This window comes from Ostrinia nubilalis, chromosome 19 (genome assembly GCF_963855985.1).
Source record: "Ostrinia nubilalis chromosome 19, ilOstNubi1.1, whole genome shotgun sequence".
NCBI lineage: Eukaryota > Metazoa > Arthropoda > Insecta > Lepidoptera > Crambidae > Ostrinia > Ostrinia nubilalis.
Window position 1 is genome coordinate 3,959,459 of NC_087106.1, and position 14,629 is coordinate 3,974,087.

General features: G+C 36.0%; 1 protein-coding gene and 1 long non-coding RNA gene across 3 annotated transcripts in view; both read right to left on the reverse strand.

The window, feature by feature from the left end:
• The window catches only part of LOC135081102 (protein kinase C and casein kinase substrate in neurons protein 1), a 166,830-nt gene that overhangs the window by 124,137 nt on the left and 28,064 nt on the right, over nt 1-14,629 (reverse strand). The window lies entirely within an intron of this gene.
• On the reverse strand, nt 7-1,607 carry LOC135081262 (uncharacterized). Its single transcript, XR_010259165.1, has 4 exons — nt 1,540-1,607; nt 1,118-1,249; nt 901-969; nt 7-809 (listed from the first exon to the last, which is right to left on the reverse strand). It is a non-coding gene; the product is annotated as an uncharacterized LOC135081262 (long non-coding RNA).

The following is a 14,629-nucleotide window of genomic DNA, read 5'->3' on the forward strand; positions in this document are numbered from 1 at the left end:
GCCTCTCTTTTCTTCCGGAATCATACCTGTCGTACAATTTTGTCTTCCTTGCATTACTGTTCGCAATACTCTTTCTGATATGCCCAATGTATTAATAAAAAAAATTTTGCATGTCCGTTTGCTTTCTCCATTCACCGTAAAATGAAAAACACAGTTTTGGTTTCTTGTTTTAGCATTTCCTTCTTTCACTCGACGGTAAGGAACTTTCAGTGTTGTTAAGCACGAGTTTATAAAATCACGTTGTCTCTGCAATGTTCCCAAACCCCAATAGTTTTTAAATATTTCCTCTCTTTGTTCTTCAGTTATTTTATCACGACATTTTTGCCTACATTTTTCTGAACAAGGTGGTTTAATTGATTTTTCGGCAACCGTTTTTCCATTTCTAGATACATATTGCTTTCCTGAATTTCTTTGTTGCTTTCGCACATTTTTTATCCAAGCCGATTCATTACGAACTCTTTTTTTACCTTTTTTAGCAACAACTGTTTCTAAAGGTGGCGCTAAAACTTCTCTTGTAAGCATACAATTAGAATTCACAGGAGACTCGTCAGTAGTCGATATTGACGATGCGCTAGTAGAAGTACTGGATGAACTAGAGGAAGAACTGGATGAGCTAGATGATGATGAGCTCGAAGACCTCGAAACAACACGGTGGCGGCGCTTTGCAGATTTTTGTGGCACATATTCATCGCCACTATCATTTGGTGAATAGTCTTGGCCTTCACTGAGGTTTTTGTGGCTTTCAAGAAGACTGGGTGATAAATTACCGTTATTTTGAGAAGAAACAACGTTTCCAGTTGAAGTCATAGCTAAAAAAATAGTTGACTGAGTAAATAAATCTGAATCACGTAAAACAAACCCTGCAGATCAATGAGAACTATAATTAAACAACTGACTTACGTTCATTACACCAATTCATATCACTGTTTTGGGTAAAGTTGGTATCCTGTTTTTCTTCATTAGGTAATTCTAAAACATAGTTGAGTAAAGTAAGAATTAAGATTTTTTTTATAATAATAACATTAGACATACGCCCAAGCCTTCACTATTCATATACATAGAAGATAAGATAAATTTAAGTTTAAAAAAAGGATGTAGTATAACGTATTATATTTACCATTTGTACTTATATCAATTGGAGATGTTTTTGAATCAAGCGGCAATTGCCCTCCAATGCTATTAGATGCGGAACATTCATGCTGCTCGCAAAGCTTCACCAACATTCGAGCACGGCTTCCCATTTTTAGAGCTTAAAATAAATAAAAAACTGCTTTATGATAGATTTGCTACTACTGATCAATTGGTCATTATTATAAAACATGTTTAACTTTTCGGGATACTATAGACTTATTTATCACTTAAGTCCATAACAATACAAAATCCACGAAAGTGTTGGGTGCAACAGTGACGCAATTGTATTAAACGTCATAGTATCCTCAAAAGTGATATCTTTTTCAAGTGAAACAAAACACTAACGACATAAAATACAAATGAGTCATTATCGCTCCGAATTTTTGAAAAAAAAAATGTCACATTTACCTTTGCGTCTGTGTAGCTCCTTGGCACGTCCACTCTTCGGGGGGCGCCCCGCACAACTGACTTTTTGGTCGCCGTTGCTCCTAGGGGTTGCAAGTCCCGGTACTAAGGAGTGTTACTGAATTCCCGGTACCAGGTCTAAGCCAGTACCGGGAAAACCGGGAAATTCGGGAATTTCGGTACCCACGTGAATGGTTATTATTTATTAAAACAAATTACCTAATTTGTACGTAATTTTAATAAAAATGTAAATAGGTTAACAAAAATATTCAACTTTTTCTGTTCAGTTCAATTGGTTTGTTACCTTAATAATAAATCAGTCCAAACAGTTACACAACACGACAAAACTAGTTATAAATGCCTATTAAAAATCATAACCGCCATATTCATAAAAAGCAACAATCGTTTAATCAACCTATTTTAGTTAAAATATGTTTTCTCACTTTCTATCAATGTCAAATACTGGCAGCGACAAGAGTTAGAGTAGGCGCACACCGTTGATTTTTAGTTGGCCGATAGTTGTGCCCGATTTTAATCTGTATGAAGAATCGGCCAATTTGAATCGGCGTAGTGTGCGCACTCCCATACATGACCATACTGATCAACTGCCCGACTAAACTATCGGCCGACGAAAAATCAACGGTGTGCGCCTACTCTTAGGGACAAAACATAAATTAACTAAATTAGGTTTATAAAAATCACGCTGTTGAAAGTAATAATAAGTAGTATCTAAGTACAATCAGCTAAAACAATCAGTCTTAAAAGGATAGTAATGAATTAGGAACATTATTAATATTTTTTCATTTGTTGATAGTGTGTACCTACGTAAAAAGATGATGGCATCTAGTCAAAAAATTGTTATTAAAAATAAATTATTGAAGTCCCGAAAGTACCGAAAGTCCCGGGAATTGCATCGTCAGTACCGGAACTAGACAAAGGATTAGATTATCGGGAATTCCCGGGAAAAATGAGTACCGGGATTTCCCGGGAGCAAACCCTAGTTGCTCCGCACGAATGCGTCAAAACGGAATAATGCTACAACGACTTTTCGCCCTCTATCGGACGGTTTTTGAATCTACAAATGTGGCGTTTTCACCGCCAACGCAGATGATTAAGCATAGTATTTTGGCATTGATAAGTCATTTTCGCATATTTTTGTAAATGTGTCACTTTCGCTCCAAATGAGCGGTATGTAGAAATAAGTGTTAATTAAAATAATAATAATCATTAGACGTTTAGACAAATTCAAGTTCTTTATTTAGTGCTTTCTTCTTATGATATTTTCAATATTAAAATGTATTAAGCTATTTTCAACCTTATGTCTTACACATAGAGTTCAAAATTAATTGAAGAAAAAATAAAAATCATGTTAGCTTGATGTGCCAGGAACTCTAAATAAATTCTAAAATAATAATCCTTACTTGCTTATGAACCAAATAGTATGAATTCATGGATAAAATAAATATTTTTTCCGACGCGCAGTAAAATTCGCCCGCTGTGTCCTGAAGAAAAAATTTTTTTCACCTACTTTTTTCGAAAAAAGTACCATACAATGGTATATATTTATAATCCTGGTAAATGTAGCTTTCAGTACATATTTTTTTTATTAGATTATCTCTAATGGTTTAAAAGTAAACGACGTTTATTTAAAGAAATACTTTTTAGTTTTTGTGATTTTTTCTCAATATTTCTATTTTTTTGTATGAAAAGGCAAAAAGTTTGTTCTAGAAATGAATTCGCCATCCTTTAATTATCCGAAAATGACACCACACTTGCCCTAATACCTATAGTTTTGAAGATATGGGCCTTAAAGTGAAGCGCGGCAGAAGGAAACTTGCCCCCCCTGCCCCTGCTACCACAGGGGGGGCTCCCGATGTCTACCGACGGAAATCTACTCAGGAGCACCCAAAGAACAACTGGTGCAAAAATGAGCCTTCTATACCAAAGTGGAGGGGTCTCCATACAAATCATTGCACTAAATTCCCTACTATTGAGCGCTGGCTCATTTCTAGGCCAGCGTGCTTTATTGGCTATCGTTTATGATCATAAGGTTCGACATTGTTACAAAAATCATTGAACTATCGGCCGTAAAGTGACTGTCCAGTTTACTGGCCACTTTGTATGGGCCGTCCTTTTTTTTTTTTTTTTTTTTTTTTTTTTTTATGTGATAGGATGATAGGATTATGTGTCCTATAAAGGGTTAAGTGATTCCAATGACTTTCGTTAAAGCATGTATTATATTGGCTCAAAAAACTGACACTATAGGAAATATCAGGGCGTGTAAGTACTGACAAATACATAAGTGATCCAACTAACTGTTGATAAGGAAAAGTTTCAGTACAATCTTTAGTAGCTTTTTCTAATTTTAAGTTCACTTCTATTGGTGTATCTATAGTTTTACAATCAAGCATGTTAAATCTTTTTAAAATATTGTTCACAAATTGTTCTTGATCCAAAGTTACACAGTTATTTTTAACATTTACATTCATACCAAGACAACTTTTTATCTGTCCTAAACCTTTAATTTTATATTCAGACTCTAAAACTCTTTTCAAATCTTTGTAGGTTTTATCACAATTATAGAAGACAAAAAAATCGTCTACAAATAAAGCTACAAAAACTTTGACATTTTCATGACTTTTTATAAATAAACAGGGTTCATATTTGGACTTTTGGAAACCCAATTTCAACAAACTTGATTCTACCTTTATGTACCAGGCTCTGGCTGACTGTTTCAGCCCGTAGATTGCCTTTTTTAACTTCAAAACTTTATTCTGACAATTTACAAAATTTGAATTTTCTGGTATTTCCATAAATACACATTCATCAATATCACCATTAAGAAAAGCTGTTGGTACATCCAAATGATTCATTTTCAGATTAAATTGTACACTCAAAGCAAAAAGTAATCTTAAAGTTGAGTAACGTAAAACAGGAGCAAGTTTCATTAAAATCAGTACCTTTGATTTGTGTGAAGCCCTTGGCGACAAGACGAGCTCTGTAGCGCACATTACCTTGGTCATCACACTTCTTTTTGAAAACCCATTTATTTTGAACTACTGTGCCTTCACTGGGTCTGTCCACTAATTCCCAAGATTTATTGTCCTCGAACGACTTTAGTTCATTTTGCATAGCACTACACCACTGAACCTTTTCAGGTCCTTGAAGAGCGTCCTGGAGAGATATTTGTTCACTGGAGGGGTCCTCAACACAAATGTTCGCGAAACCGTACCTATCTGGCGCACGACGAACACGTTTACCATGTTGAATGTCAGCATGGCTCGATGAAGTGGATATTAAGTCATCTGCTGTCAAGCATTCACTGAAATCTTCATCCTGGTCACTTGATGATGATGTTTCACTCAGGATATACGTAGGGTCATGTTCGATGGTTGTCTCCTCAGTGCTCACCTCACTCTCCTCTTCTACTGCTTCTCCTGCTGGCTCCCTCTCTTCAACCATAATCTCTGTTCTGTCATTCCTTGGTTTCTCCATCACAACAACATCTCTTGCGACAGTTATTTTGTGAGTCTTTTCATTGTATAGTCTGTACCCTTTCACATTTTCAGAATACCCAACAAGTCTTAGCATTTCAGATTTCTTATCCCATTTTTCACGTCTCACTTTGGGAATGTGGGTCATCACTTGACTTCCAAAGACTCTGATATGGTTGAGATTAGGCTTTCTGCCATTCCACACTTCATAAGGTGTTTTTTTGTTGTCCAGTCCAGCTGCTGGTGACCTGTTTTTGAGGTACACCGCTGTATTTACAGCTTCTGCCCACAAATGTTTATCAAATGAAGCCTCAAATAAAAGACAGCGTGCTTTTTCTACAATTGATCTGTTGTACCTTTCACACAACCCATTTTGCTCAGGTGTGTAGGCAACTGTCTTCTGGTGAATAATGCCGTTTCTTTTCAAGTAGTTTTCCATTTCTACTGAACAGAATTCACCACCATTATCTGATCTGAGTATTTTTATCCTCTCTGAGTGTTGATTCTCAACTTGCTCTTTAAATTCTCTAAAATACTTGAATGCTTCATTCTTTTCCTTCAGGAAATAAACAAAACACATGCGGCTGAAGTCATCGACAAATAACAGGTAATATCTTGCTGAACCAAGTGATTTCTTTTCCATTGGTCCACACAAGTCAGTGTGAACCACTTCTAGGATTTTGCTACTTGTGCTGGAGCTGAGGGGAAAGGGCAGCCTCGCTTGTTTACCCTCGCAACATACTACACAATTTGATTTGCTCTTATCACACTTTTCTTGGTAAGATACACCTTCAACTGCACCTTTCTTCATCTTCTCAAGGTCTCTCATGTTTATATGACCTAACCTTCTATGCCATGTATCACAAGTGGTCTGCACTGCCGCTGCTAATAGTTGCTCTGACTTCTCAATGTTTAATCTGTACACATCATTCTCCAGGCTTGCTTCACCAATACATATGTTCTGAGCATTGTAAATGTAACATCCTCTCTTGTTAAAGGATATTCTGTTACCATTTGCAATCATTCTGCTCACTGATAATAAGTTTGTGGTGAGCGTGGGGATGCACAAAACATTTTTGACTTCTACCTTGTGCGTCGTTCCATTGACTCGCGTGGTTAACTGAAGATCTCCTGAGCACAACACTGGTACTTTCGTGCGGTCAGCGACGATAATCTCCTTAATTTTCGGTTCATTAGATATGTTTGTCAACAAACTTTTGTCTGACACCATGTGAGCGCTCGCGCCTGAGTCGACGTACCAGTCGTTTTGGTTAAACTCGCGCGTAATAAAAACTGCACTCAACACATTCGCGTTCGAACTTGATTTCTGTCTGTCTTTCTGTAATAGGCGGCACTGGCTTTTAAAATGGCCAATCTTTTTGCAGTGATAGCAACGAATTTGCTTTTTCTCGTTTTGGTTGACATTTCCACTGACAGATGGGAGTGTTCCATTATTGCTATTTCCGCTACCGTGTCGCCCTTGCGCCTGTAGAGGGCGCTTCGGAGCTTGTGCAATAAGCGCGCCTTCCGACTTAACCTCAAAGTCCGAACTCATGTCTAATAACTTGGTTTTTATAGCATCAGCACTGATTTTTAGCCCAGAATGCTCGATGGCCATTATCATGGGACTAAATCTCTCGGGAAGTCCCGCCAGTAGCAACGAGCCGACCCACTCATCATTGATTTCGAAACCCGTTCCACTTAATCTTTGTGCAGTTTCCACGAGCTGGTTCACGTAGCTGGTCATCGAATCGCAATTCTCCATTCGTATTGAAATAAGGCTTCTTAGAAGAGTAATCTTGCGTGTGAAACCAGAATCGTCAAATAACGATTTCAATTTATTCCACAAAGCTTGAAAGAACTGTGGCTTCGCTCTTGATGTGGACATATAATGATGGGTCGATCGTCATTATAATCTTTGCCCTGGCCTTCTTGTTCTCCGACTCCGACAAACCCGCCGCGTCGTTCACGTCCACGCCTTCGAGTATCATGAAGTTCTCCACGGCAAAAGCCCAATCGTCATAGTTTTCTCTTCCCTTCAATTTGGGGACGTTCACTGCGTAGTTTCCCGACATTTTTAACACTGATACTATATAAAATTTACACCGAAATACTATTAAATCGTGGCCTGGGCCCATAACCTATTGAAACGCGCTTGTGATTTTCTCATAGACTGACGTTTATTTAAATAGAAGGCAGTTAGTCAAGAACTTACACTAGAGGGCACCACTATTATTTTGTTACACAGATTAAGTATAAACTTCAACACAATTTTGGTAATTATAATACTGTAATTATTCAATAATGAAAGAAAAAAAATTCGTGTCCAATATTTTTTTATTCTCTGTCTGACGGACTCTTTAATAGATCACCACGACTCGTAATCGTACCACGTATCATTGAAAGATACGGTTGTTCAAACAATAAAACCTTAGAACATAAGACCGTCAACAGCCGTCATTCGAAATAATAATCCCATTGTTTGCTTAAAACGTAATGGTAATACAGTTATGGTGCCATCCGATGATCTGAGATGTGGCATGTTAAGCCAATGTGGTAAGGTTCAAAATTGTTGTTTAACGATTACTGTAGTTATTCCATATTGTACATGTTCCAGTTATACAGGGTGGAAACGATAAGTGATCTCATTCGATTATTTCTAAACTATACAAGATATCGAAAAACTGGTTACTGATCCTGAAAGTGCTTCACGAGCTCTATCCAACGGTACCAATTATAGGTTACAGAATAAACTGAATCTATCTGAAAATTCAATGTTTCCAGCTTCCATACTAAATGTATGCCAGACACACAATATTAGAAGTGTATTTTTTTTTATTTGATAATAAACTCTTAAAATAAACTCGTAAATTGTATTCTTATTTAAAATTATTTATGGAAAACATTGGTTTTAGGCTATACTTGCTATAATATTGTAAAGAGATGAGTGTCATGACTGTGGTAGTACTAAATGTATGAAAAGGAAACATTGAATTTTTGGATAGATCCAGTTTATTCTGTAACCTATTATTGATACCATTGAATAGAGCTTGTAAAGCACTTTTAGAAACAGTAATCAGTTTTACGATATCATGTGTAGTTTTTAAAATAATGTAACTTTACCAAATGTATGGAAGCTGGAAATATTGAATTTTCGGATGGATCCAGTTTATTCTGTAACCTATTATTGATACCATTGAATAGAGCTTGTGAAGCACTTTCAGAACCAGTAATCAGTTTTTCGATATCTTGTATAGTTTAGAAATAATCGAGTGAGATCACTTAACGTTTCCACCCTGTATATGTTAAACAATCGGCAATGTCGAATCAAATGATGCGACAAATTCTTCAACATCAACTAGGTATAGCAAACACCACATTTACTGGGTAATCGTAAGGTTTTTGGTATAAAATGATGTGTTGATGATTTTTGATACGCATTTACGAAATTAGAGGCCTAATATGGCTCTGTGGCTTTTATAGATGAAGATCAAAATCTACACCTATTGACAACTACAACAACCGAAGCCTGCCCTAATACGAAAGTAATTAATATGTATGTCTAAAATTATCCGTGAGACTTAAAAACTCCATCTTTCTTAATTAATTGTATCTTACAAGGCTTCTTTAATAGATTTTCCAAATCGAGGTCCTTTCAGCTCTGAAATCTTCACTTTAATAAGCGAAATTCAAATTACCAGTAAAGAAACTCAAATAAAAAATAACCACTGACTACTGTTACAGAAAAGAAACCCACTCATATCCTCGTAATAAAGTTGTGAAGTTTTTGTCCGCGACACTTTAATGTCAATGAGAGGCAACTTTCCCAGACCATATACTGTCTACCAGTTTTCACAACTTGTCAAACCTGAAACTGTAAAACATTTCAACTGTATAAGTACAGTGACAGCACATCAGGCTATACATCGTGTCCCAAAATTCAACGATAAGCCGGCGCCTTAGGGTAGACAAGGTCATGGCTACTTTAGGAAAATATGAAAAAAATCCAATCTTAAAATTTTTGTATTTCATTTCCTATAGTTTAGGAAAACTCTTAAGTTAAAGTTTAGGAAAAATAAGAAAAACTATCTTAATTTTTTTTCTTATTGTGGCAAGGTCATGATGACCTCCATCCTCCTCCTCATGACGATTCCGTGTCCGTGATCATGGCGCTTGCAACAGTGCCGAAATCGGAAACTCAAAATTAAGGTACATGGTAGCAGACCCGTCAATAATAAAATTATTACGATGTAATTTTTGTTGAAAAATAGTTTCTATTACAATGACATAAGATGCCAGTGTTCAGCTTGACGTGCTGTCGTTCAGACATAAAGGTCGCAGACATGTATGTATACTGTATACAGTGTATACTCCTTCAATTTCCGCGCATTATACGCCTCTGGTCATCCACGTCGGACACAATGGACAATCCTGAATTGTTCCGAAGTCCAAACATACAATACACTGTGTTATAGACCTATAGGTACAGGCATAGTTGGAGTAGAACAGTCTGGCCACTTCATCACACGACACGAATTTGCAATTTGTGCACAATTTGCTCTATGCTTTAAAGTTTCAAATTCAAAATGTTAAATAGAAAGAAAGAAAGATACATTTATTACAATTAAATATACAAAGCTCATGTCATACTAAAAAGATGTGATATTAAAGTTAGGGCGAAGCTTAGGCCGGTGGACGCATATACAGTGTGAGTCACGTTAAAGTGTACATATGAAAATAGATGAAACTAGACCTATTTTTATCGACAAAAAAGAGGTCAAAAAATTTTCGAGATTTTTTTTTAATTTTTTATAGAATTTTTTTTCTTCCAATTACTTATTGTAAAGAAAACGTAATAACTTTTAAACTAAGCGGTATATCCTGATAAAATAAAAACAGTAATAATGCTAAATAACAGGCGATACTAAAAAAATACATAAAATACACAAAAAAGGCCAACAAATAATAAAAAATTATACTTTTTGAAAAAAATCTGCTTTTAAATTCGTGTTTTTTTGGTTATTTTATAAATTTCTCCAAAAAATGCCCCTATAACAGGTGGTTTTTATTACTTTGTATTATTCTCCATCGTATTATCTTTGTAAAACCAAAAATCGCATGTCTCTATCCCTATCACAACATTTGCTATGATCGTTTGAACAAAGGCCTACCACAACATTATTCTCCGCTACAGGTAGAGACAATTTTAATTTTAACTAAAATGCTTATTTTACTTCGAAATCTTTTGTTTTTATTTAAAATCTAACTTGTATTTATCAAAATTACAAATCTAGAGCCATTTTCAGTTTCGTTGTTAACGAAGCGTTGAATGGCGCGCCCGGAGAGGCTTAGTTCAAACGATCATTGCAATCGTTGTGATAGGGATAGAGACATGAGATTTTTGGTTTTACGAAGGTAATACGATAGAGAATAATACAAAGTAATAAAAACTACCGGTTATAGGGGCATTTTTTGGAGAAATTTATCAAATAACCAAAAAAACACGAATTTAAAAGCAGATTTTTTTCAAAAAGTATCATTTTTTATTATTTGTTGGCCTTTTTTGTGTATTTTATGTATTTTTTTAGTATTGCCTGTTATTTAGCATTATTACTGTTTTTATTTTACCAGGATATGCCGCTTAGTTTAAAAGTTATTACGTTTTCTTTACAATAAGTAATTGGAAGAAAAAAAATTCTATAAAAAATTAAAAAAAAATCTCAAAAATTTTTTGACCTCTTTTTTGTCGATAAAAATAGGTCTAGTTTCATCTATTTTCATATGTACACTTTAACGTGACTCACACTGTATACGCTCAATTTGCTAGCTTAATAAATTCTGGTGTAATAAAATTATCCTAAGATTGTTAGACTGAAATAGAGGATAAACGTTAGGTGGGAGAATAGGTTAAGCAAACAAATAACTATTTTGTACTTTTGACAATACAAAAAGTAATTTTGATTGTGACACGAGTGTATAAGTTGTAGTCTAGTAGGTGCAGCTTCACTGACGGACCTTGGAAAAAAAGTTTGTCCAAAGAAACACCTTCTCCCGATGTTTACCAGCGGAGGACAAATGGTGGAGGACAAAGGGAATAAGCCAAAACGTTGGACCATAATACACTGCGAAATTACAGACTGTTCTCTTCCGCCTATGGTATAGGTAGAGGCAAGAGACACGGTGCATTGACCAAGTTTATTAGATGATTGGGGGATGCCTGGTTTGAATAATGCTTAAAGTGGACACCTCATGCACACGAATGGGGACTTCCTTTGAGGCTGAGCAGTGTTTGTGAATGGACAACACGCATAAGTTGTAATATTAAGTTAAATTATGACTTTATTTAAAGTTTAGATCACACACATTACACTAGTTTTTATTTCAGCTCAATCCATCCAGTATTACCGAAGATAGAGCCTCGAGAAGTTTACGGACTTTTTAAAATTTTCAAAAATTTCCAATATTCGCGCGTGACGTCACAACATGATTTTGCAGCCCCCGCACGTTAACCCATTTACCACTTTTTGTCTTTTTCCAACTAAAATAATATTTTACCTAACTGACAACTGTTGTTAGTTGTCATCGTTCAATCGCATTTCAAACTAGGCGCTAAAAAGTAACCATTATTATGCCACCTATTGCCAATTTTGTGCACTATGAAGCCATTTTTACATTAATGCCCCTAAATATAAATTTTCTGGAAAAATAACCTAGTTTGTGTCTTTGTGCTCAATAACGAGTAAATAGTCCAGTTATTTGTTAATTTTACTTGGAAAGATTTCCGGAATTTTTGAAAATTGGTGAATAAATAGATTTCGCTATGTTCTTTCCGAATTTTGTGACCTCGTTTATAGCCGCGCGCGCGCCCGCCTTATTGAAAAAAATCCGCCTTAAAAAAGGTTTTTTACAACTACTTTTTTCATTTTATAATTTTTGGGACATAGACAAGCTAAGAAGCTTTGATAAATGTGATAAATTTCATGTAATGTAAGTTAAATAGATTTAGAGTTGTGAAACAGTCAAATTAATGTACCTGCTAAATTGCGAGTTCTTTTTTCTTTGATCATGGCAGGACACGCTGCCGGGTGTCCTAAATATGCTGAAGTATAAAAAAATTCGCGTTGCTGAAGTATGTATAACTTTTTTTTGTCTTGTTTGTTTCTACATTACATAATTGTATCCTACTAATATTATAAATGCGAAAGTTTGGATGTCTGGAAGTTTAAAATAAAGTAAAATAATGTTTATTTCTCACCAACATAACAGATAATATTATGATAACAAACAATCAGGAAAAACAAAAAGTAAGAATGTTGGTGGGTTGATACCTGAACTAGGAAGATTCCTGTGTCTCAGGTTTGTGACTCTTTCACGCAAAAAGTACTCAACGGATTTTGTTGAAACTGTACAATATTATTGTTTGTAACCCATATGTTATGTGATTAACATATAGGCTATAATTTATGCCGATCTGTGACACTAAATTTCACGCGGGTGAAGCCACAGGCAAAAGCTAGTCGTGAAATAAATAGGAAAGTTTAAGGTTCTGAAGTTAGCAAGCTGAAGTGGCAATGGGCAGGGCACATAGTACGCAGAACTGACGGCCGATGGGGCAGAAAGGTTCTGGAATGGAGGCCGCGTACCGGAAAACGAAGCGTGGGACGTCCACCTACAAGGTGGACCGACGACATCGTAAAGGTAGCAGGGAAGCGCTGGACGCAGGCCGCTACCAATCGATCAACATGGAAAGCATTGGGGGAGGCCTATGTTCAGCAGTGGACGTCCTGTGGCTGAAATGATGATGATGATGATGATGAAGGTTCTGAAACGTGGTAGCTTACTATGGGCCTCATAAGAAGGCTCAAGGTCACCCAAAGGGTAATGGAGCGGGCTATGATCGGGGTTTCCCTGCGTGATCGAATCAGAAATGAGGAGATCCGCAGGAGAACCAAAGTGACCGACATAGCACGCAGAATTGCTAAAATCAAGTGGCAGTGGGCGGGACACATAGCTCGTAGAGACGATGGCCATTGGGACAGAAAATTTCTTGAGTGGCGACCACGGGCTGGAAGACGTAGCGTGGGCAGGCCTCCTACTAGGTGGACCGACGATCTGGTAAAGGTCGCGGGAATAACCTGAATGCGGGCAGCGCAGGACTGTTCATTATGAAAAACCTATGGAAAACCCAAAGGCCTCTCGCCTTTGTCCAGCAGTGAACGTCATTTGGCTGTAACGACGAAATAGGAAAGAATGTAACTATCAAAAATCTTCTCTAAGGCAGCATTTTTCCAATTTCGCAACGAGCGCGGCAATCACACTTAACTAACAGACTAACAGAGAGCATAGCGAAATCTATTTTATTCACCAATTTTCAAAACTCCCGGAACACTTTCCAGGTAACCACGTTAATTTGTACCAAACGACTGGACTATAATTAAATTGATATAAAAATTTGGGTACATCTTCTCAAAAACAAAAGAACTGGTGCTAAAAGGGTTAAGTGACGTTTTGACATTTGTTGAGGGCCTTGTAGAAGGGGAGGCTATGGTGCTGAATGTGGATTAACTCGAGTGTCATAGTAACTTATTAGACTGCTAAGCTTGATGATAAAAAGAAAAATATTTTATTCAATGTACATGCGTGGTCATAAGTTCTGTCATATGATAATAACTTTTGAATTTTGAATGAAGGTTTCAAAAACATTTTTTACTGAATTAGAATTAAAAAGAAAAAATGTGCGATAGTTCGAATTTTATTGTATGTGTAGTGGACGCATAAAGAAGTCCGAACTGCAGTTGTCACGTTGCATTGCTACGCGCCAAAGCAGATTATCGTTGTGCTGAAAAAATTTAGTTTATCTTTTCATTAAATGATAGGTATAGGTGTACCAGAATCTCATGGCAAACAAAAATATTTGAAAAGTGTGTCTTTCATATGGCAAATATTCTATGGCTTTATTGTTACCTGCCAAAGTAAATCAAGTGAACTGTCAGTCGCTGCAGAAATTTTGTAATCTCTTCATGCCTATTTGTTATTTTTGTGAAAAAGTTGAAAAAGCTCAAGCAAGTCATATTGTTTTCAATGTGTATTGTAAAATAAGGCATAATTCAAAGTCAATCTTTGATTTTAAAGCGCGTCGTTGAGTTGACAGTAGGTTGGAGTGAATTACATTTAGTTTATTACCTAACTGCGTCAAGAGGGTTTTTTTAAAATATTATTCTTATAATAGCTGCTTTATCGGGGGTTTCAGATGTACCTCACAAATTGGTGCAGAGGAATGGTGAAAATGTTATGACCATGTAAATAAAATTGAAAAAGATTTAATCAAGTAAGATGTAAGATAGAATAATTGAAATGGTGGAAGAGCAATTTATAATAAATAACTCTATTATCTTGATCATCTATTGAAGAAAAGTGGAATCCTTGGAATCGTTTTCTAGTTCTGAATGAAGTGATTAGATAAAAGTATGATACATAATAAAATTAGTTACATAAAGTAATATACGATTTACTTATTTTCCAAGACATTTTCCTATTATTATTACTGACGGGATTGCTACCATGTACCTTAGTTTTGAGTTTCCAATATTTCAGCACTG